The sequence below is a fragment of the Ornithorhynchus anatinus genome, chromosome 2 (genome assembly GCF_004115215.2).
Source record: "Ornithorhynchus anatinus isolate Pmale09 chromosome 2, mOrnAna1.pri.v4, whole genome shotgun sequence".
Classification (NCBI taxonomy): domain Eukaryota; kingdom Metazoa; phylum Chordata; class Mammalia; order Monotremata; family Ornithorhynchidae; genus Ornithorhynchus; species Ornithorhynchus anatinus.
In genome coordinates this window covers 136,891,597-136,915,672 of record NC_041729.1, presented here as the reverse complement: position 1 = coordinate 136,915,672, position 24,076 = coordinate 136,891,597, and positions in this window count along the sequence as shown.

Below are 24,076 nucleotides of genomic sequence, written 5' to 3'. Positions count from 1 at the left end.
TTGGTAATCCCAGCTCCACCCCTTGTCTGCTGTGTGACCTTGGGCTACTCACTTCACTTTTCTATGCCTCAATGATCTCATCTGTAAAATAGGGACTGACTTTAAGCCCCATATGGACAGGGACTGTGTCCATCTGGATTTACTTGTATCTAACCCAGTGCTTAGAACAGTGCCCGGCATGTAGTAAGCACTTAACAAATGACATTATCGTTATTATTATTATTCCTAGCTGTCATTCCCCTCTGGCAGGATTGATTTCAAAATTCAAAGAACATATCCTAAATGCACATCCATTTTGTTCTTTGCGAATCTCCTGAATTTCATTTTGTACATATATTAATGAAGTAGAAAAAAAGAAAAGGGATAGTAAGTTTCTAAAACTGATATTGAATGAACGATAAATATGAGAGAAACTCAATAGGAATGAACAATAGCTATGAGATAAACTAGAGGTCTAATTCCTGGCTTCACCATTTGTCTTCTGGTGGAGGGGGGGATTCGAACTCAGGTCCTTCAATTACCTAATCTGCAAAATGGGGATTAAAACTGTGAGCCCCATGTTGGATAAGGACTGTGTCCAACCTGATTGGCTTGCTTCTCCACCAGTGCTAGTACAGTGCCTGGCACAGAGTAAGCCCTTAACAAATAGATGAAAAAAAATATAGTGGCTCCTGGGCTGGCTGCTGAGATTGGGAGGGAATGCCAAATTCCTCTCCTCTGCTCTGTCATAGCCAATCTCTCCAAGATGAGCACACAGACTGCTCAAACAGTCTATGGTTTTAAACAGGTAATTATGATAGTAGATAATTGGATAAAAGGATTCAAAAGCAATAATGGTACAAAGGAATCTCAAACCAGGACCAGGAATAAATGCAGGCTCCCTCATCTTGCATCTGTTCTCCCTCTAAACCCAAACCTAACCTTAAACTGCTCCAGCTCCCTTAGCAGCTTCTTTGGGGGCATATCATCCTCTATTCTTCCCTGCAGTTCTCTCTGCTGATCCTTAGCCTTCACAACAAATATCAGCTCCTACATCCATTCCTTTCAAATATCTGGCAGGGCACCTTACCTCTTAGACTGTAGTTTCCCCTCACTTTTCTAGCCCGTTCTTGCTTGTCCAATTCCTCTCTGGTAGATGGCTGCATACCAGCTACTGCCCCAGGTGACATTAAGCAAAAGTAATAAAGCTTTCACCAGGGGGAGTCCTGATAAATGGGCATACTGAGTGGCCTAACCAAGGCATCACAGTGAATAAATAAAAATGGTCAGTGGCTTCCCTGGGAAATACAAGGAGTTTCTCAGTGTGCTGACTGGAGGAAGACTTACAGTACATCTTTCTGATGTAGAAACTGCTGAGCAACTCCACAGGCAAGGCAACAAAAGATGTCCCTGTCCCTAGGAGCCTTGGCTAATGGTGCAGAGGAGCCCAGCACTAACTCAGGGCACCTGCAATTCTCCCTTAGACCCTGCCATCCATGGCTCACTTGCAAGGGAGAATCCAGTACAGGAGTTCAATCCATCCAACAATCAATCAGGTGATAGCATTTATTGAGCACCTAATGTGGGCTTGTAGAACACTGAACTAAGTATTTTAGAGAATGCCACAAAAGTAGGAGACTTAACCTTTGTTCTCAAGGAGTTTGCTGTCTAGCAGGGGAGACTGATACTTATATGAATACTGATAGTATTTGTTGAGTGCTCACTATGTGCCAAGCACTATTCTTGTCAGATAGGAGGAAGATTAAAGTATAAAAATATGTACACAAGTACTATGGAGGAATGGATATCAGGATTTAACATGAGGGTATTAGAAACTCAGATCTATGAATAATTGTTCAGTCCATGATAATCATTTCATATAATGTATTATTAAAGGAAGGAAAGGGTAGGGGTGGGATATTGTGGAAGGGGGCAGAGACTGAAGGAATGGGAATGGGGAGGGAAACAGAAAAGATCCACTTTTCCCTTATTCTGGGGAATTGTCAGTTGGAAAGGGAAAGACTGGTTTGCAGAGGTGGGGTCTTGGAGCAGTGCAGGGGAAAGGCAGGAGTAGGTAGGGGAAAGGAGTGAGGTTTAATTAAAATAATGAAGAAGGAGAATAAGAGAAAGAGCAGATTCCCTTCCCACCCAATTCCAGAACCCACTGAGGGAGAAGAGGCACAGGTGTGGATTGGTAATCCCAGCTCCACCCCTTGTCTGCTGTGTGACCTTGGGCTACTCACTTCACTTTTCTATGCCTCAATGATCTCATCTGTAAAATAGGGACTGACTTTAAGCCCCATATGGACAGGGACTGTGTCCATCTGGATTTACTTGTATCTAACCCAGTGCTTAGAACAGTGCCCGGCATGTAGTAAGCACTTAACAAATGACATTATCGTTATTATTATTATTCCTAGCTGTCATTCCCCTCTGGCAGGATTGATTTCAAAATTCAAAGAACATATCCTAAATGCACATCCATTTTGTTCTTTGCGAATCTCCTGAATTTCATTTTGTACATATATTAATGAAGTAGAAAAAAAGAAAAGGGATAGTAAGTTTCTAAAACTGATATTGAATGAACGATAAATATGAGAGAAACTCAATAGGAATGAACAATAGCTATGAGATAAACTAGATAGGAATGAACTCAATGCTTATTTTCATGCTGCAGTTATTGAAACTTTGATTTCTTTCTTTATCTTCTCTAACTGCCTTACCTTCTACCCTAAAGCCCTCCAGATTTCTCATTCCTTTCCTGCAGGTTTGTGGGGTGCCCTATTCACTGTTCCCAAAGTCCCTATGCCCCTCTTGCTGCCATTGTTCTATGACAGAATCAGTCATCTCTCCAGGCATAGAGGTCATGGGGACTAGCCTACCACTCCCTTCCCAGGGTTGCTTGCATTCATTCATTCAATCATATTTCTTGAGCGTTTTCTGTGTGCAGAGCACTGTACTAAGTGCTTGGAAAGTAGAATTCAGCAACAGATAGAGCCAATCCCTACCCAACAATGGGCTCACAGTCTAGGAGGGGAAAACAGACAACAAAACAAGTAGACAGGCATCAATACCATCAAAATAGATAAATAGAATCATAGGTATATACACATCATTAATAAAATAGAGTAATAAATAATATATCCAAATATACACAAGTGATGTGATGTGGGGAGGGGAAGGGAGTAGAGCAGAGGGAGGGAGTAGGGGCAATGGGGAGGGGAGGAGGAGCAGTGGGAAAGGAAGGGCTCAATCTGGCAAGGCCTCCTGGAGGAGGTAGCCCTCAATTGGGTTTTGAAGAGGGGAGGAGAGCAAGCCTGCAACTAAGTACTCCCACGTGTGGCTCCCCAGGCTATCTTTCTCCTTGGCACCTGGAACCTCTCCCCCAGCCCTTACCATATGCATACAACAGGATCTTGGATCTTGGATCTTGGATCTTGGATCTTGGATCTTTACAATATGTCATAAATGCTTAATAAGTTAACAACCGAAACAAATCCATGTTAAAACTCCTTTCCCTGGATCTAATAGAGTTCCCTCCAGGAATCTCAGTACTTCCTTGCAGGTGTCCCAGAGTTCACTTTATTCTTCCTCTCAGGTGCAGGTGCCTCAACTCCTCCAGAATCTTGTCTGCTTCACTGCAAACTTCCAGGGATCCTCTCCAATTCCTCCTTGTGAACTGGGTCCATCCAGGTACAGCACAAGTTGTCCTCTTTTCCTCCTCTCCCAGGGAGACCGGCTCTTTTCCCCTTGCCTCAAGATGGCCCATGTTCTCCTTTTTCTTTCCAACATGCCCTCCTCTCCATCCCCAGTCCTTCTTTCTGGTTGTTAGGTTAACACTTCAGGGAGAAGTACCAAAGAGTGACTTACCTGGCATCCTCCTCCTTCTCCTATGTGTGGTAGCCAGTGGAACTGACTGCCACAAGCACCTTCCAACCTTCCAATGGGTACTCCCTTATCCTGGTGGTGTGGATTTGGAGAACAAAAATTCCTTGTTGCACTGAACACCTCCTTGAGAATTTTGGCTTTGGCATCCACACACACTCCAAAGATGGAGGCCAGAAACACCACCATTAGCCTGGGTCATCCTCTTCAAGTTCAGAAGACAACTATTTACAAACATATTTATGAATAAAAACCTGTAGTTGATGCACATGCATGCTACATACACAAGCCATGTGTGTGTTATGTGTCTATGTATTGCTTGTGTTACTGCAGAATGGAAGGGAATGAAGGAAACAGTAAGAGAAATGCTCCTGTAGAAAATAATGGGAAAAAGAGTCAATCCTAGCAAAGAAAAGAAAGGATTGAGTTAATTCCTATCAGGTTCATCTGTCAGGCTCCTTACATTCATTCATTCATTATCAATTTGGACTCTTTCTTTTGCTTTATTCATGTGTGCAGAGAATGTATTTTGTGTCCTGTGTACTTCATGTAATTAATAAAGAATGAGATTATTTTATGCTTAGTTTGGTTAGTGTGATGTCACACCACCACCATTTGAGTCCGGCCTTGCCGCTTGGGGCTCCCCCTCTTTCCTTCAAAGCTCCAGAACTTTCAGTCTCCCTGCCTGCACTCTGTGCTTCAAGACCTCTAATTGGTGAAACTCTGGCAAGAAAAGAGTTAATGGCTTCAAACCTGAAGATTTCCCATGCTCACTCACCCCAAAGGCAGGTGTGTCTGGTTTATGGAGACCATTCAGGGTCAGGGTCAGATTAGGGTCAGCTTTTGAAACTTTCACTCTGGAACTCCAAATTCCTATTTTAGGAAGGGAATTGAGATGACTGGCCCCTGCAAGCCAGATTGAATTATTTCCCCTCCCTACTGACAATTACAGAGAGGACCAAGTGTGGGCAAAAATCAAGGGATGAGAGAGCAGAGTTGTGGAGCCCCACTGTCCATCGTAAACTGAGGGGATGAACTTGGGGATAAGTAGAACCTGTAGTTACACAAGTCTGTTCCTCAGACCAGAACTCTCCCAAGCCTCAGTAGAGCGTCATTACCAGTTCTACCAGAGAGATGACCCTTATGTGCAATTAAGGACAAATAGGAAGAGAAATGTCTCATCCTGGGAATGATTCTCTCATGTTCTACATACATTTGGGTTAATTCTTCAGGGTCAATTCAACAGAGGACATGGACATCCATCAGCAACTTTCCAAGCCCCTTTATCTACCACCCCCCCTTCACCTCCCCTCAGCTAAGCCCTCTTCCCCCCATTTCCCTCTACTCCTCCCCCTCTCCCTTCCCCTCCCCTCAGCACTGTACTCGTCCACTCAACTGTATATATTTTCATTACCCTATTTATTTTATTTTTCCCTATTTATTTTGTTAATGAAATGTACATCATCTTGATTCTATTTATTTGCTATTATTTTAATTAGATGTTCACCCCCATGTTTGTATTTATTGCTATTGTTTTTATCTGTCTGTCTCCCCTGATTAGACTGTAAGCCCGTCAAAGGGCAGGGACTGTCTCTATCTGTTACCGATTTGTACATTCCAAGCACTTAGTACATACTCAGCACATAGTAAGCACTCAATAAATACTATTGAATGAATGAATGAATGAATGAATGAATGAATGAATCTGTGTCCCATTCCTCCTACTCCTCAGAGGAGTGAAGTGTTTCCTACACCCGAACAGCAGCTTTATCCATTCCAAGGGCCTTTATTTTCACACCCTCCCAGAGGATCTCAAAGCATGTCCACTGGTACAGGTACTGAGCACATGTGGCCTACAGATCTGGCTTTATATAAATTTTGCCCACTTAGGTAAACCCTCTCTCCCAGACAGTTACACTGGTGCAAATCCTCCCTGACCTTCCATTTGTTGTGGGGCCATCAATAATAATAATAATAATAATTCTGGTGTTTGTTAAGTGCTTTCTATGTGCCAAGCACTGTACTAACCACTGGGGTGAATACAAGCAAATTGACTTGGACGCAGTCCCTGCCCCACATGGGGCTCACAGTTTCAACCTCCTTTTTACTGATGAGGTAACTGAGGCACAGAGAAGTTAAGTGACTCAACCAAGGTCACCCAGCAGTCAAGTGGCAGAGCCAGGATTACATCCAATCAGCGATAGGTCCTCCTGGTGGGATGTTCTGGGACTGGCCATCCTGGGTTTACTGCCATTACGTGACCAGAGACCAAGACCTGAGTGATGGGAAAAGTCAGGCTGCCTGGGTCGAACTCCCCAGAACAGCAGAGTGCAGGGGGTCGGAGCACAAGTCTCCATTGCTATGGGGCTGTGGGCTGGGAAGCAGGAGGGGTAGGAGGTATTCCATGAAAGTCAGGCCAACCTCCACCTGCCATTTGACTTCAGAAGGCATGGAGTAGTGGAGATGGAGGGCTGGGACTAGGGGTCTGATCTCTGAGGAGAGGGAGCAAGAAATGTGAGCCCTGTAGTACCCTGAGCTCTCTGGGTTGTGCGCATGTCTGCTTTCATTCCCACCCACCTCCTAGATGCAGGGCTATCCTCTACTGTCACTGCTGACACCGAATGCCTGCATCCCAGGAAAGCTGAAACTTCCTGCTCCTCCCCTTCCTCCTGGGCACCGCGAACACATTCCCATTTGAGCTCTGGGGCTCTGCCTGGCAGCACAGCCAGCACAGCTCAGATGAATGACCCTCATCACCCTCAACATCGGGCAGGTGGTTCACTCAGGTAGTCATTATATGCCTGGGTAACATCCTTACCCCATTTGCCCTCTCAGGGAGATGTCACCTAACCACAGACTATGAGATGTCATCAACTCATGAAGTGAGGGAAGGAGGGAGAGACATTTAGTGTACACTGTGTATCACTGTGGTATATACAGGAACACAGTGAAACTTCCTCTGCAGGATTCTGTACAAAACCCAACAGGTGTGAGAGGATGTAACAAGCCTCCATTCTACTGGAGGACTCCAGTATGACAGCCAAGTCAAGACACCATCGTGCCAGGCTTTGCCCACCTCACTCCCCAAAACATATCAGGACTGGGGGGAGAATCCTGGTCTCCACCTCAGGACCCCAGCCATTCCCTCTGAAGGACAGAGGGGACTAGGGCTCCCTAATATAATGAGATGAGAAAGAAAGAGAAAAACACAGAAAGACTGAGGCGAAGAGTATGAGAAACACAGAGGCAAAGAGAGAAAGAGAAAATCAGAAATCAAGAGACTTAGACTCACATTCAGAGTGAAAAAGGCAGAGAAACATATTGACCAAGTAGATATAACTCTAGAATCAGAGGGAAAGAAGTAAGAGATCCAAAGAGACAAGCACATACAGCGAGAATCAAAGAGAGATAGAAGCAGAGAGAAGGCATAATGTGATAGACAATGAGAATGGAGGGAAATAGACAAGGGCTAGAGAGAAAAAGAGAAGGACTGAGGATAGAGAAATACTCCAAAGGTGCAGAACTGAGAGAAAGAGAAACAGAAGGACCCTGAAACACAGACACAAGGAGGGACAGACTAAGGAAAGTAAGAGAAGAAAGACAGTGTAACAACATCAAAGTCATCCAGAGACATGGAAAAGAAGACAGAATGAGATAAGGTAAGAGAATTTGAAAGCAGAAGAAAAGTCTGGAACAGATTAATCAAGAAGAACATTTAACTAAGGTTTCTGGCATCTGATAAGGGCACTAGGATAACTGGGGTGTGTACACATAGAACAGTCTATTGTACTTGATAAGTGTTCAATAAATACCATTGATTGATATAAGCAATCAATCAGCTCTCCCCTCCTCCTTACCTCACAGACTTCCTAACTCTCAGTCAATGGTATTTAAAGATGTGCTAGCCTTTGGGTTTCAAGGTTCTCCTTTCTTACATATAATTGCTCCACTCCTCAGTGTATTTCCTAGGTACTGGAATTCTGCTACAGTGTTCATCTTTTTCCTGCCCAGAAGGAGAATCCATGTGGCCTACCAGAAAGAACATGGGCCTTGGAGTCAAAGGACCTAGATTCTAAATCCAGGTTCTGCCACTTGTTTCCTGGTGACCTTGGGCAAGTAATTTAACTTCCCTGTGTCTCAGTTTCCTCACCTGTAAAATGGGATTAAATCCTGTTTCCCCCCTACCCAGGGTGCAAATTCCATGCAAGACAGGCTATGTCCATCCTAATTAGCCTGAATCCACATTAGTGGTTAGGTCAGTGCCTGGGACAAAGTAAGCACTTAACCAATATGGTAAAAACTATACATATGTTTATTGTTATGCTACTGGCTTCCTTGAGTGCGGGATGATACATCACCTAAATTTTGGGAGTTACCTCAACTGTAAAATGGGGATTAAGACTGTGAGCCCCACGTGGGACAACTTCATTTCCTTGTATAAACCCCAGTGCTTATAACAGTGCTTTGCACATAGTAAACACTTAACAAATACCATCTTTATTAGTAGTAGTAGTAGAGTGCTTCTCAACTGGTTACTGAAAAATGTCATTAACCAGATATTCTAAACATTACAATGTGGCTTTGGTCCAGAGGGTGGACACTAGATGTGATTTTTGTGAAATATAAGGCACAGGAGGCGTTCAGAAAGCAGCTCCAAAAGCGCCATACAATTTTCTTATATTTTACAGAAGCAGTGGAATTTAAGCTTCTCGAGTACAGACACTGTGTCATTTGAATTTTAGGTAGCAAACTCTCAAGTACTTTGTACTACAGAACTAGGATAATGAGGTTGCCCCATGTGGGTCTCACAATCATAATCCCCATTTCACAGATGACGGGACTGAGTCACAGAGAAGTTAACTGACCTGCCCTAGGTCATACAGCGGACAAGTGGCAGAGCCAGGATTAAAGCCCAGCTCCTCTGACTCCCAGATCTGTTCTCTATCCACTATTCCATGATGCTTCCCATGGAACTCTGGGAGAAAAAGACCCAGGCCACAGAGCAGTGAAGTGACTTGTCCAAGGTCACAGAGTAAACAAGTGGCTCAGGCAGGATTAGAGCCCTAATCCTTCTGACTCCCAGGCCCATCTTCTATCCCCTAGGCAACATTGCTCTGCAGTTTCCCCATTTGCAAAATGGAAATAATGATACTGCCTTTTCTATGAGATAGAATGCTTTTGAAATAGAATCCATAAATAAAATCAAAGTATTACTACACTGATGCTCTGACTGTTTAACTGTTGCACAGAAAGGCAAGGACTAGAATCAGTTGGACCAAGGTTAAAGGTATGAGAGGGCAGAGCTGTGGAGCTACTGGAGAAGCGGCGTGGCTCAGTGGAAAGAGCACGGGCTTTGGAGTCAGAGGTCATGGGTTTGAATCCCAGCTCTGCCACTTGTCAGCTGTGTGACTGTGGGCAAGTCACTTAACTGCTCTGTGCCTCAGTTACCTCATCTGTAAAATGGGGATTAAGACTGTGAGCCCCATGTGGGACAACCTGATTCCCCTGTGTCTACCCCAGCGCTTAGAACAGTGCTCTGCACATAGTAAGCGCTTAACAAATACCAACATTATTATTACTGCCCATCAGAAGCTGAGGGGATGAACTAAGAGGCAAAGAGAATGGACAGTAAAAGAAGTCTGCTCCTCAGACCAGCCCACCCCTGAGCCTCAGCAGGCCGCCATCACCAGTTCTGCTGGGGAGCCAAAGTTTGGGTGTGACTGAGGATGAATAGGAAGAGAAATGTCTGGTCCTAGCAACCATTTGCCCATGATTCACACAGATTTGTGTTAATTCTTAAGATCTGTTTGTTAAGGGAAATTGACATCCTTTGGAAACTTTCTGAACACCTTTACCTGTAGCCCATCCTCCACCTGCCCTGTCAGGGAGATGTCACATGTCCCCAGATAATGAGATACCCTGCCAGGGAGATGTCACATGACCCCAGATCATAAGATATCCTGAGCGCTGCATTCGGAGAGGGGAGGGAGGTTTAGTGTTGGCTATGTATCATTGTGGAGACTGGAATCACAGTGAAATTTCCTCTGCAGGACCCTGTGCAAAAACCAACAGATGTGAGAGGGTGTAACAGGCTTTCACTAAACCAACCTTTCATTTGCTACGCTCTGCCACTTAACTTCTCAAACGGTAGCAACAGTGGGAGATCAGAGTGATAATCAAGTCCGCATTCAATTTCCCACAAGATGGAAGGAAAAGAAGTTCCTTTCACTGTGGGTCAAGAAAGAAAGAGAGAGAAAGAGAGATAAAGCCTGTTAAACACAGAGTCAGAGAGAATAAGAAACAGAGAATCAGGAATACAGTGTCAGACCAAAACTAAGGTGCCAAGAAGAACAGAGGTTCTTCACTCCCTTTCACTTCCCATCCCTCTCTTTCCTTTGCTCTGAAGACCATTTCATCCACCTCTACCACCCACTCCAGTTACTAGACACAATCTAAGTCCCACTTTTCCTTATCTCCTACTTCCTTCTGCATTGCCCTGACTTGCTTCCTGACCTCTTCCCCCCTCCTAGCCCCATGGCACTTATGTACATAAGTGTAATTTCATTAATTTGTATTGGTGTCTGTCTCCTCTCTTCTAGATTGTATAAACTAGTTGTGGGCAGGGAATATCACTGTCTATTGTTGTATTGTATTTTCTCCCGAAGCTCCTCCTCCAACTTTCTGATCCATTTGATTCCTCTCCTACATTCCTTCTTCCTTTTTCATTCATTCATTCACTTGTATTTATTGAGCACTTACTGAGTGCAGAGCACTGTAATAAGCACTTGAAAAGTACAATTCAGCAATAAAAAAAGATTTTCACCGATGACCTCTCCGCTGTCCATTCCCTCTCAGTCCTCAACTCCGATGAGCTCCTGCACCATCCCACCTCAATCACACACCAGTTGGGGCACACATTTGTACTCATCATCTCTAGCCACTGTACAACCTCTACCCACATCAACTCTGAAATTCCTCTCTCACACTACGACCTCCTCATCTGCTCTTTCTCCCACATACACGCCCCCCATAGGTTTGTCCTGTTCCCTCATAGAGACCTCCAATCTTTGAAATTCATCTAGTATTCTAAAGTAATCATTCATTCAGTCAATCATATTTATTGAGTGCTTACTGTGTGCAGAGCACTGTACTAAACACTTGGGAAAATACAATACAATAATAGACAGTGACATTCCCTGCCCACAACATGTTTACAGTCTAGATGGGGGAAGACATACATCAATAAAAATAAATGAAATTACCCTTATTCATTCATTCAATAGTATTTATTGAGCACTTACTAAGTGCAGAGCACTGTACTAAGCGCTTGGAATGTACAAATCGGTAACAGATGGAGACAGTCCCTGTCCTTTGACGGGCCTACAGTCTAATCGGGGGAGACAGACAAACAAGAACAATGGCAATAAGCAGAATCAAGGGGAAGAACATCTCATTAAAGCAATAGCAAATAAATAGAATCAGGGTGATATACATCCCATTAACAAAATGAATAGGGTAATGAATAAATAGGGTATTGAATAAATAGGGAAATGAATTACCCTATGTACATACGTGCCGTGGGGTTGGGAGGGGGGAAGAGCTAAGGAGGCAAGTCAGGGCAATGCAGAAGGGAGTGGGAGATGAGGAAAAGTGGGGCTTAGTCTGGGAAGACTTCTTTAAGAAGATGTGCCTTCAATAAGGCTTTGAAGTCGGGGAGAAGAAGGAGGGTATTCCAGGCCAGAGACAGGACATGGACTAGGGGTCGGCAGCGAGACAGACAAGATCAAGGCACAGTGAGAAGGTTACTCCTTGAAGAGTGAAGTCTGCAGGCTGGACTGTAGGACAGAAGCAAGGTGAAGTAAGAGGGGGCGAGGTGATGGACTGCTTTAAAATGAATGGTGTGGAGTTTTTCTTTGATATGAAGGTGGATGGGCAAGCACTGAAATTCTTTGAGGAGCAGGGTGATAGGTTCTGAATGCTTTTGTAGACAAATGATCCAGGCAGCAGAGGAAAGTATGGTCTGGAGTGGGCAGAGACAGTAGACTGGGTGGTCAGCAAGGAAGATGATGCAGTAATCCAGGTGGGATAGGATAATGATTGTATTAACATGATAGCTGTACTAAGTAAAGGGTGGATTTTAGTGATGTTGTGAAGTCAGAGCAGACAGGATTTGGTGATGGATTTGAATATGTGGATTGAATGACAGAGAGGAATTGAGGATAACACCAAGGTTATGGGCTTGTGAGACAGGAAGGATGGTGGTGCCAGCTACAGTGATGGGAAAGTCAAGGGGCAGACAGGGTTTGGGTGGGAAGTTAAGGAGTTCTGTTTTGGACATGTTAAGTTTGAGGTAACAAGGGGTCATCCAAGTAGAGATATCTTGGAGGCAGGAGGAGATGCTAGGCTGGAGAGCAGGACTGGGCTGCTCAGGGATGGAGATGGAGATTGGGATGTCATCTGTATAGCAGTGGTGGTTAAAGCCATGCCCGATTTAATCTCCAAACTACATTCTCTTAGCACACAAACTGACACTCTCGACACAACCCTCACCACTGAGCTTAACTCCCTCACTCCCCTGTCCCTCCACCGATCTCATACCATTAAACCACAACCCTGGATCACCTCCAGAGTACATTTCCTCTTCTTCTGTGTGCAAACAATGAACACTGTTGACATAAATCCAGACACTTGGCTGACCTCACCAACCTGAATTTATCCTCCTCTACTCTGACTCTGTTGTCTCTTCCACTGTCAACAACACTTCTTCATCCCTATTTGTTTTTTTATGACATTTCTTAGGTGCTTACTATGCCAAACACTGTTCTAATCTCTGGGGTAGATATGCAAGATAATCAGGTTGCATATAGTTCCTGTCCCACATGGGACTCACAGTCTTAATCCATTTTACAGATGAGGAAACTGAGGCACAGAAAGTGAAGTAACCTGTCTAAAATCACAAGCCAGAAAAGTGGTGGAACTGGGATTAGAAATCAGGTCCACTGACCACCAGGCACATGCTCATTCCATTAGGCTAGGCTGCTTTTCATGACTCTAATTGACTCTCATTCCCATTGCCCCTACAAGCCATTTCATATGTTAAACTGCATCTTCAAATGTCCTGTACCCCAACACCTCATCTCTCCCCTAATGATCTAGCCACATTTTTGATACATTGAACCCATCATGTGTGAATTCCCTTAAATCTCGACTGCTCTTCTCCAGTCCCTTCTTCATCCTGTGCCCTTTTTGAGTATCTCAATTTTCTAGTGTCTCAAGAGGAAATCTCTCACCTCCTCTCAAAATCTACCCTCTCCACCAGGGACCCTGACTCCATCTTTTCATACATTATTAAACGGGCTTCTTCCCCACTGCTTTCAAACATGCTTATGTAACCCTTACCCTAAAGAACTCCTCCCTTTTCTCCATGGCTCCCTCCAGTTATTGCCCCATCTCCCTCCTGCCATTTTTTACCAAAGTCCTTGCTGCTGTCTCCATTTCCACTCCTCCAATTCTCTCTGTGATTCCCTGTAATCTGGTTCCATCGCCTTCACTTCATGGATCCTGCCCTCTCAATTCACCAATGACTTTCTTCTTGCCAAATTCTATGGCCTTTAATCCATCCTGCTATCTTTGACATTTCTCACAGAAATATTAACCAACTGTGACTTCTCTGACATTGCTCTCTCCTGGTTCTATCCTATCTCTCGGCTCTTTCTCAATGTCTTTTACAGGCTGCTCCTCTGCCTTCCAACATCTGACAGTGCAGAATCTCTCAAGGCTCAGTTCTGCATCCCCTTTTATTTTTTACTTACACCCACTACCATGGAGAACTCATTAGCTCCAACCAACAGGGTATCAACAGATCAGCACAGAGTCACGCAATCAAGAAAGGAGAGGCTCTTTTTGAGCTGAATCTCTAGAAGAACATATATTAACGTGGAAACAGCAAGAGTCCTGCAAACAAACCTGATGGCATGATAAAAGATGGCCTTTGTGAGTGCACAGTGTGGCCAGGTAAGAGGGACACACAATGGACTTTTCAGCCACCCGAGCACTCATAAGGGAGTGTCACTATCAAAAGCAGTTCCTTTAAAGAGTACCCATTCTTCCTCTAGGTGGGAGCTGCTTTCTTGTAAAATCCCATGTTAAGAATAATGCATTCTGTGTTACTTACCCTCTGTTCAAACCTAAATGCATGCTCAGACCTGATTCTCTAACGATTGATTAGTTTATTGCTGGAAGAAAATTCCCTAAATTCCTAAAAGTGTTCCATCTATCATGCAAAGTGAAAACTCTATGTTCAGCTACAAGTGAGCAACTTCCACTAGGTGTCACTTCTGTTCTAAGTAACATCACTTGTCAAAATCCCGTTTTCACCATCACGTTTAGTGAACATCACACTCTTTGAATGCCTGCCAATTTCCAGGCAAACAACACTATTTTAAAATCCCTCCACCTACTCTCCCACCCTTTCCCTTTCCTTTGTCCCTACCTTGCATTGCAAGTAGGTCGGAGGGAAGAGAGGTAAAAGGGAAGCAGTGTGGGCTAGTGGAAAGAGCCAGGGCCTGGGGCTCAGAAGGATGTGGGTTTTAAGCCCAGCTCTGCCAAATGATTGCTGTGTAATCTTGGACAAGACACATCTCCTCTGTGCCTAAGTTTCTTCAATTATAAAATGGAGATACCTCTTCTCCCTCATACTTAGACTGTGAGCCCCATGCTGGACGGGGCTATGTCTGACCTCGATTATACCGATCCCAGCACTTATAACAGTGTTTGATACATAGTAAGTACTTAACGACTACCATAAAAAAAGAGAAAGTGTAAGTTCCAGCAGTATTGAGCAAGGGATTCAGTTCATTCCTATTGTGTTTAATCTGTCTGATTTGTTTCAATCATGCTATGTCAGTTACTCTATCTGGTTCTTACTTTCACTTCATTGAGGCCTCCATGTATATTGACAGAGAAAAATGTATCTCATGTAATTAATAAAAAACGAAATTTGTTATTGATTTCCTTGCCTTCCTTGGGCTCAAGCCTGAGGCAGTGACCCCTAGCTGTTTCCATCATGGAGCTAACCCCAGTCCCTACCCCAAACCTGGGTGCCCCAGGTTCACAAATGTGGAGTCTCTGCTGCCATGAGACATCCTTATGCTCCTGCAATCATCTTCCTCACTCTTTGTATTCTCCCTGTTTCATCCCGGTTGCCCAAAATGAGCTCCTCTGTACAGAGATGTTCTGAGCCATTTCAAACATAGAGTCAATGTCAACACCCCTTTCCCCCTGTTCCTTCCCAGCCTCAGGTGTCATGAGCCCACATAAGGTACTGGTACTGAAGTGGGATGCCCTCAAGCTGATGCAGCAATCCTCCAGTCTCCCTCTCTTCTCCCCTCACCTCAAGTCATCCCCATTGTCCAGAGTGAGCTCTGCAGCACAGGGAAGGGATCATCTCGAGGACCTCACTTTGTAGAGCTGCTTCCTCAATGGAGAACCACAGCATTGAGTGTGCCTAGACTCCATGCTTATAATACCCCTCCTCCACCTCATCACTAGTCCTGGTATCCAGCTCCACTGTGAAACTCAACCCAGTGATCCAGAAGCATCACTCCTTGCCACATACACACTTAGATCTCAAAAATGATGTGCCAAGATTTGTTCCCCAACACTATCCTGGAAGGCAGCCCCACAGCAATGTCTGGAATGACTGCCACCTCGGGACACCTCCAGCCACTCCACCATGGAATTGATCCTAGTACCCAGTTTTTTCCCAAAACCTTGGTATTGAACAGATATCACTCTTCCTCCATTCACCCCTGCAACCTATGGGCCATGTGGATCTAAGATGGCAGATCTAGTGGAGATGTTAGTGGAGTTGGCCTACCAGCGGGAATTTTGGAAGTGAGACCAAGAACAGATGGTTGTATTAAAAACCTACATGCGTACATGGGTCACGCTCAATACCTGGATCAGCAACCATGTGCTGAGACCGCCTGGGTAGGAGAAAGATTCAAGTTTGCTGACATGGAGCAGACTGTTGTCTCTGTCTTCTCTATGATGCACATCTCTGTTTTTCTCTTATCTCCCCTCCTCTCTGATCTAAGTCTGGTCTTGCTGCCTGGGGCTTTTGCTTTGCTGCTCCTTAGTTCTTGTTGCTTGAGTCTCCAGTGCCTGGGCACTGTGCCCCAAGCCCCCAACAATCTGAAACTCAGATAAACAAAGGATTAATGGTTCCAAAACCTAGGGTTTCCCATGCTCCTCACCATAGATGCAGCTGTTCAAGGTGATAGATGAGTTGAGGATTCATCTCTAATGCGTCCTTCTACCCCAGCTTTTAGTATGGAGCCTAGCACATATTAATTGCTTAACAAATTCCATAAAGAAAAAAATAATTTCTAGGACTAACCACCCAAACAGTAGATCAGCATTTTTTCCCCCCCACCTGGTGGTCTCTCTGAGGAAAGGCCAGAGTCCTAACTTCAAACACCACCCACTCTTTGCAGGAGGACAGTTGGAGCAGGGTCACAATACCCCTAGATACTGCAGTGGTTGGGAAATTTCTCATATTCTGGGAATGGGAGAGAGCAGGAATAAGGTAAGTTTTGTCATTTATTTGTATTTTTCTCCATTTTTTTCTACCTTCTTAAATTTTAAGTGCCTTTTGGCAGGGACTGTTTGTAATTTGTATGCTATTTTAAATTCCCAAGTGCCTGGTGCAGTTCTTATAGACTACTGAAGAAATATCACAAGATCTCAAAGAAGGATCTCAAAGAAGCTACCATCATCATCATCTCTAAGAAGAAAGATCAAAAATCAGATTGCAGCAATAAGTAAAGTGTCCCATACTGACATAGTTTAAGCCAGAGGACTTCCATATTGGCTGCTATAGTGTCAGCTGGATGCTCTCAAATTCTCGATTTTTTGCTGTGCATCAGATACAAGAGAAGTGCAGGGAGGAACTCCAAGACCTCTAAATATTTTTCATAGACCTTACATAAACATCTGATACGATCAGCACAACAAGTCTCTGGAAACTACTAACTAAATTTGGCTGCCCTATAAACTTCATCAGGATTCTGAGACTGCTTTATGGTGGTATGGCTGTTCTGATCAGAGCTGAGGTAGCCCTGTCTGAGCCATTCCTCACTGCCAGGAGAGAAAGGCAGAGATGTGTAGTGGGCCTGGTCCCGCTACACCTGTTCTCTGCAGCTATGTGGAGGATGCACCAAGGAGATATAGATGTTAGAATATGCTTTCACATACCTGGGAATCTCTTCCAACTCAATAGACTTCAAGCATCATCCAAAGTTTTGAAAATGGTCATTCAAGAATAGCTGTACAGCTAGAAACCTTCATCCAAGGAAGTTGTATAATTAATTCACTGTAAATCAGTCCACAGAATCAGTCAGGAGCTGACAACAGAGTTAACATATCAACCTGCACCAGAGAAGCCACACACCATCCGAAGTTCATGTTGGCAACACAGAGCTAAGAACTGTGACAAAATTCTGCTCTCTAGGAAGCTCACTGACCAACGTTGCAATGATGAATAAGTAAACAGAAAATAAAATCAAGAAGCCCTGCACATCTGCTGGAAGATTGTCAGAGTATAGCAGATATACAGCATCAAGGTTTCAGAGCACGTTTGAGGTCGACAGAGTTGCTGTATTGTCCCATCCTTTCTATGGCTGTGAGATCTGGCCCCACAGAGGCTCCACATCTTGAGCAGTTCTACCAGTTCATTTACATACTATTCACAGTATCAAAAGGCAAGATAATATCATGAACATTGAACTTATGGAATGCTATCTTCACCTTACCTCAGCTAAACTGAGAGTGCCATGTGAGGAGCATGAGCCGCAGCAGAATTCCCAAACAACAGCTGCTGTATGGAGAGTTGAAATTGGAACCTGAAATCAGGGAAGGCAGAGGAAATGTTTCAAGGTCACGGTAAAACCAAGTCTCAAAAAATACTACATCTAAGATGAAAACTCGGAGTGAATGGCAGGGACAGACCTGCATGCCATGCCACCTCAAGAAGGAAGTGGCTCTCTGAACAATAATGCTGAAAAAGTGGGAGATGAGGAAGCAAAAGAGGAAACAGCACCAGAAACTGCAAGCATTATGCCCAACAACCCAGAAAGAACAGACCCTTTTTGGTTCGTCCCCTATGTACAGGACTGGGACCCCCACATTAATCTTTTCAGTCACACTCCCAATCACTGTTCAACTTCAACATCAGTGTTTTCTTTGAATAAAAAAGGAAAATTGTATATAGGTCTGTGTACAAACCAGAAGCACCATAAATAATAGTAGTAAATAAGTCTATAAATAATATCACCCATAGAAGTACATAGGTCCAGTGTTATATACTCAGGCAACTAATAAAGGAGGTAGAATGAAAACTGTAATACTTGTTAAGCATTTTCTCTGGGCTGCACTAGCTGCTAGAGTATGTACTAGATAGTCAGATTGGACTCATTCCCTAACACACAAAGAGTTCAAAGTGTAAGTAGAAGAGAGACAGATGAGGAAACTGAGGCACTGAGAAATTAAGTGACTTGCCATAGGTTACCCAGCAGGAAAGTGGCAGAACCAGGATAAGACCCAGTTCCTCTGACTCCCCGGTCTGTGCTCTTTCCACTAGGCCATGCTGCTTCCCAAAGTACTCTGGAAGACAAAGGCCAGGGCTCCACTCTGGGTCAGCCACATAACTTCTCCATGTCTTGGGGGGTTTTTTTATGGTATTTGTTAAGCACTCACCATGTGCCAGGCACTGTACTAAGTCCCGGAGTAGATATAAGATAGATTGGACACAGTTTATGTCCTACATGGGGCTCACAATCTAAATTCCTATTTTACAGTTGAGGCAACTCAGGTTTAGAGAAGCAGAGTGACTTGCCCAAGGTCACACAGCAGCCAAATGGCAAAATTGAAACTAGAGCCCAGGTCCCTCTGATTTCCAGGCCCATGCTCCATCCACTAGGACACACAACTTCTCAGTTTTCCCATTTGCAATATGGGAATAAAGTTGTCCATCATAGGACTGCTGTGAGGGCAAAAATGATTTAAGTAATTGGAAAGTGGTTAGGAAACAGAATCACTAAATAGAGTCATAGTATTGTTACACTGATGCAATGATTTTTCCCCAAATTCAGTGGGGAAGAAAATTTAGTGTGAAAGAAGTCTGGTCCTCAGATCAGACCACCCCTGAGGCTTAGCAGGCCATCATCACAAATTCTGCTGGGGAGGCACAGCTTGGGTGTGACTGAGGATGAACTGATAGAGAAATGTCTTGTCCTGGGAAGTACTGCCCATGATTCACATAGATTTGTGTCAATTCTCAGGATCTGTTTGATGAAGGAAATTGACACCCACTGATGTCACTGATGCCAATGATTCAGAGCATCTTTACCTATAGCCCATCCCCCATCTGCCCTTTCAGGGAGTTGTCACATGACTCCAGACCTTGATGTACCCCTGAGTGCTGCATTCTGGGCGGGGAGGGAGGTTTGATGTTGGCTATGTATCACTGTGCTGGTTGGGACCACAGTGAAATTTCCTCTGCAGAGTCCTGTGCAAAAACCTGCAGGTGTGAGAAGTTGCAACACACTTCCACTATATCAGAAGACTCCAGTGTGACAGCTAAATCAAGTCACCACTGTGGTAGCCTCTGCCCACCTCACTCCTCAAAGTGCAACAGGACTGGGAGATTATAGTGATCACCTAGGATCCCATCCAATTTCCCAGAAGATGGAAAGGAAGGGAGTCCCCTAACATTGTGGGTTGAGAGAAAGAGAGAGACAGAGAGAGACAGAAAGTAAGCCTGTTAAACACAGAGGTAGAGAAAACGAGAGGCAAAGATTCAGGAATACAGTCAGATCAAAACTAAGATTCTAAAAAGAGCAAAGGTTCTTTCCTCTCTTTCCCTTTCTCTCTTTTCCTTCCCATCCCTCTCTTTTCCTTCCTCTGAATCCCACATCATCTGCCTCTACCACACACTCTAGTTACTAAATACAGTTATCTTCCACCCCCCAAGTCTTTAATCCAACTTCCTAAATCATTTGTTCTCTCTCCCACATTCCTTCTTCCTTTTGCCATCCCTACATTTAATCTTGGGGATTTCATTGTCTCCAGTGACCTTCCCACTGTCCATTTCCTCTCAGTGCTCAACTGCAATGTGTTCCTGCCCCACCCCACCTCAGATGCACAACAACATGGACACATATTTCATCTAATCATCTCTAGTCACTGTACAATCTCTTCCCTCGCCAACTCTGAAATACTTCTATCAGATCACAACCTTCTCACCTGCAGTTTCTCCCACATACACATAATGCACAAATTTCTCATTTTCCCTCATAAAGACCTCTGATTTTTTCAATTCTTCCAGCATTTTAGTCATAATGCTCCATTTGCTCTCCATTCCAAACTACATTCTCTAACAGCACAAACTGACACCCTCAACACCACCCTCCCTGCTGAACTCAACTCTGGCAATCCTCTGCCCCTCCATCAGTCTCATATCACTAATACACAACCCTGGATCACTTCCACAGTACATTTCCCAAGCTCCTGTGCTCAAATAATACAATGAACAGTCCTGGCAGAAATCCAGAAACCTGCCTGACCTCATTCATCCTAAATTATCTTCATCTGCTTTGATTTTGTCCTCTCCCCCAACTGTCAACAATACTCCATCCTATTTTTTATGGCATTTAATAGGTGTTTACTATGCATCAAACACTGTTCTAAGCTGTGGAGTAGATATACAAGATAATCAGATTAGGTACAGTCCCTGTCTCACTTGGGGCTCACAAACTTAATCCCCATTTTACAGATGAAGGAACTGAGACCCAAAGCAGAGAACTGACTTGCCTAAATTTACAAGGCAGACAAGTGGCAGAGCTGGAATTAGAACCCAGGTCCTCTAACTCCCAAGCACGTACTGTTTCCATAAGGCTAGGCTGTTTCTCATCACTCTAATTGACTCTCATTCCTATTGCCCTCTCAAGCCATGCCAAACATTTAACTCCTTCCTCAAACAAGGCCTGTCTCAACCTCTTAACTCTTAACTCTTCCTTAATGAGCTAGGCACACTCTTTATTGATAAATTGAAAACATCAGGTGTGAACTCCCTAAAGACTTGCCTGCATCCTTTCTCCCAACCTCTTGTCTCTCCCCACTTAAGTCCTTACCTCACTCTGCTGCCTGGATTATCGTTCTACAGAAAAACCCTGGGCGTGTCACCCCACTCCTCAAAAATGTCCAGTGGTTGCCTATATCAACCTCTATATCAAGCGAAAACTCCTCACTATTGACTTCAAAGCTCTCCATCACCTTTCCCCCTCCTACCTCACCTTCCTTCTCTCCTCCTACAGCCCAGCCTGCACACTCCTCTCCTTTGGTGCTAACCTTCTTACTGTGCCTCGTTCTCGCCTGTCCCTCCATTGCTGGCCCATGTTCTACCTCTGGCCTGAAATGCCCTCCCTCCTCAAATCTGCCAGACTAGCACACTTCCCCCCACTTCAAACCCTACAGAAATCTCACCTCCCCCAGGATGCTTTCCCAGAGTAAGCCCCCTTCTCATCTCCTCCTCCTCCCCCTCGACTCACTCCCTCTGCTCTACCCCCCTCCCTGCCCCACAACATATGTACATATTTATTATTCTTTTTATTTTATTAATAATGTATGTATATATATATATATATACACCAATAATTCTGTTTATTTGTATTGATGCTATTGATGCTTGTTTACTTGTTTTGAAGTCTGTCTCCCCCCTTCTAGACTGTGAGACCTTTGTTGGGCAGGGATTGTCTCTGTTGCGGAGTTGTATTTTCCAAGGGCTTAGTACAGTGCCCTGCACACAGTAAACTCTCAATAAATATGATTAAATGAATGAATGAATGCTCTTCTCCAGTCCCTACCTCTTCCTGTGCCCTTTTTGAGTTTCCCAATTTTCCCAGTACTGTCTCAAGAGGAAATCTCTCATCTTCTCTCAAAATCTACTCCCTCCCCCAGGGCCTCTGACTTCATCTCTTCATATATTATTAATCCCATGGCCCCTGCCTACTTCCTTCCCTAACCACCATCTTCAACCATTCACTTTCCACAGGCTTCTTCCCACCACTTTCAAGCATACTCATGTAAATCCTATCCTAAACAACCCCTCCCTTAAACCACCCATAGCTCCCTTCAGCTATTGCCCCACCTCCCTCCTACCATTCCTCTCTAAACTCCTTGGTGCTGTCTCCACTTCCACTCTTCCAATTATTTCCGTGATTCCCTCCAATCTGGTCCCGCCCCCTTTCACTCCATGGAAACTGCCCTCTTTAAATTTCCTTCTTCTTGCCAAATTTTTTGGTCTCTACTTCATCCTGCTACTTTTGACACTTGGACCATCACTTTCTCCCTGAAATACTGTCCACTGCAGTTTCCCTCATGCTGTTCTTTCCTGGTTCTCCTTCTATCTCTCTGTCTGGTCCTTCTCATTCTCGTTTACAGGCTCCTCCTCTGCCTCCCACCATCTGATAGTGCAGAATCTCTCAAGGCTCAGTTCTGCATCCCCTTTTATTTTTTACTTATACCCACTACCATGGAGAACTCAATAGCTCCAACCAACAGGGGGTAAACAGATCAGCATAGAGCCAGGCAATCAAGAAAGGAGAGGCTCTTTTGGAGCTGAATCTCCTAGAAGACCTTTTGTTAAAGTGCAAACAGCAAGAGTCCTGAAAACAAACCTGATGGCATGATAAAAGATGGCCTTTGTGTGTGCACAGTGTGGTCAGATTAGGGGACACACGTTGGACTTTTCAGCCACACAAGCACTCATAAGGGACCATCACTGTCTAAAGCAGCGTCTTCAAAGAGTACCCATTCTTCCTCTAGTTGGGAGCAGCTTTCTTGTAAATCCCATGCTAAGAATAATGCACTCTGTATTACTTACCCCATGTTCAAACCTACATGCATGCTCAGACCTGATTCTCTAATGATTAATCCCATTGTTTATTTCCAAACCAGTTCATTGCTGGAAGAAAATTCCCTAAATTCTTAACAGTGTTCCATCTATCATGCAATGTGAAAACGTGCATTAGTGATAGGGCAGTACTGAGTGTCCCAAGGAGAACTCTATGTTCAACTACAAGTGAGCAACTTCCACTAGGTGTCACTTCTGTTCTGCGTAACCTCACTTGTCAAAATCCCATTTTCACCATCACATTTAGTGAGCATCACACTCTATGAATGCCTACCAATTTCCAGGCAAACACCACTATTTTAAAATCCCTCCACCTACTTTCCCACCTTTTCCCTTTTCTTGTCCCTATATTGCATTGCACGTAGGCTGGAGGGAATAGAGGTAAAAACGAAGCAGTGTGGGCTAGTGGAGAGAGCCAGGGCCCGGAGATCAGAAGGATGTGGGTTCTATTGCCAGTTCTACCAAATGATTGCTGTGTGATCTTGGACAAGACACTTACCTCCTCTGTGTCTAAGTTTCTTCATTTGTAAAGTGGGTATGCCTGTTCTCCCTCCTATTTAGAGTGGGAGCCCCATGCTGAACAGGGGCTATGTCCGACCTCAACTGTTCTTATCCTAACACAGTAAGTACTTAATGAATACCATAAAAAAAGAGAAAGTGTCAGTTCCAGTAAAATTGAGCAAGGGATTCAGTTCATTCTTATTGTGTTTAATCTGTTTTATTTGTTTCGATCATTCAATGTCAGTTACTCTGTTTGGCTCTTTCCTTTCACTTCATTATGTCCTCCATGTATATTGAGAGGGGAAAATGTATTTCATGTAATTAATAAAGAATGAAATTTGTTATTAATTTCCTTGCGTTCCTCAGGCTCAAGCCTGAAGCAGGGACCCCTAGCTGTTTCTACCATGGAGCTAACCCCAGTTCCTATCCCAATCTTGGGTTCCCCCGAGGTCCCAAATGTGGAGTCTCTGTTGCCACAAAACACCCTCAGCTTCTGCTATAATCTTCCTCATGTCCCCTCTCCCACTGCTTCATCCCTGTTGCCCAAGGTGAGCTCTTCCAAACAGAGGAGTTTCGAGCTATTTCAGCAATGCGAGCAGCTCCCTCCTCCTGTTCCTCCCCAACCTCAGGTGCCAGGAAGTCCCACACATGAAGCTGATACTCCCGGAGGATGCCCCCAGGCTGATGCAAGCAATCCTCCAGGATCCCTCTCTTTTCCCCTCACCTCCCTTCCTCCCC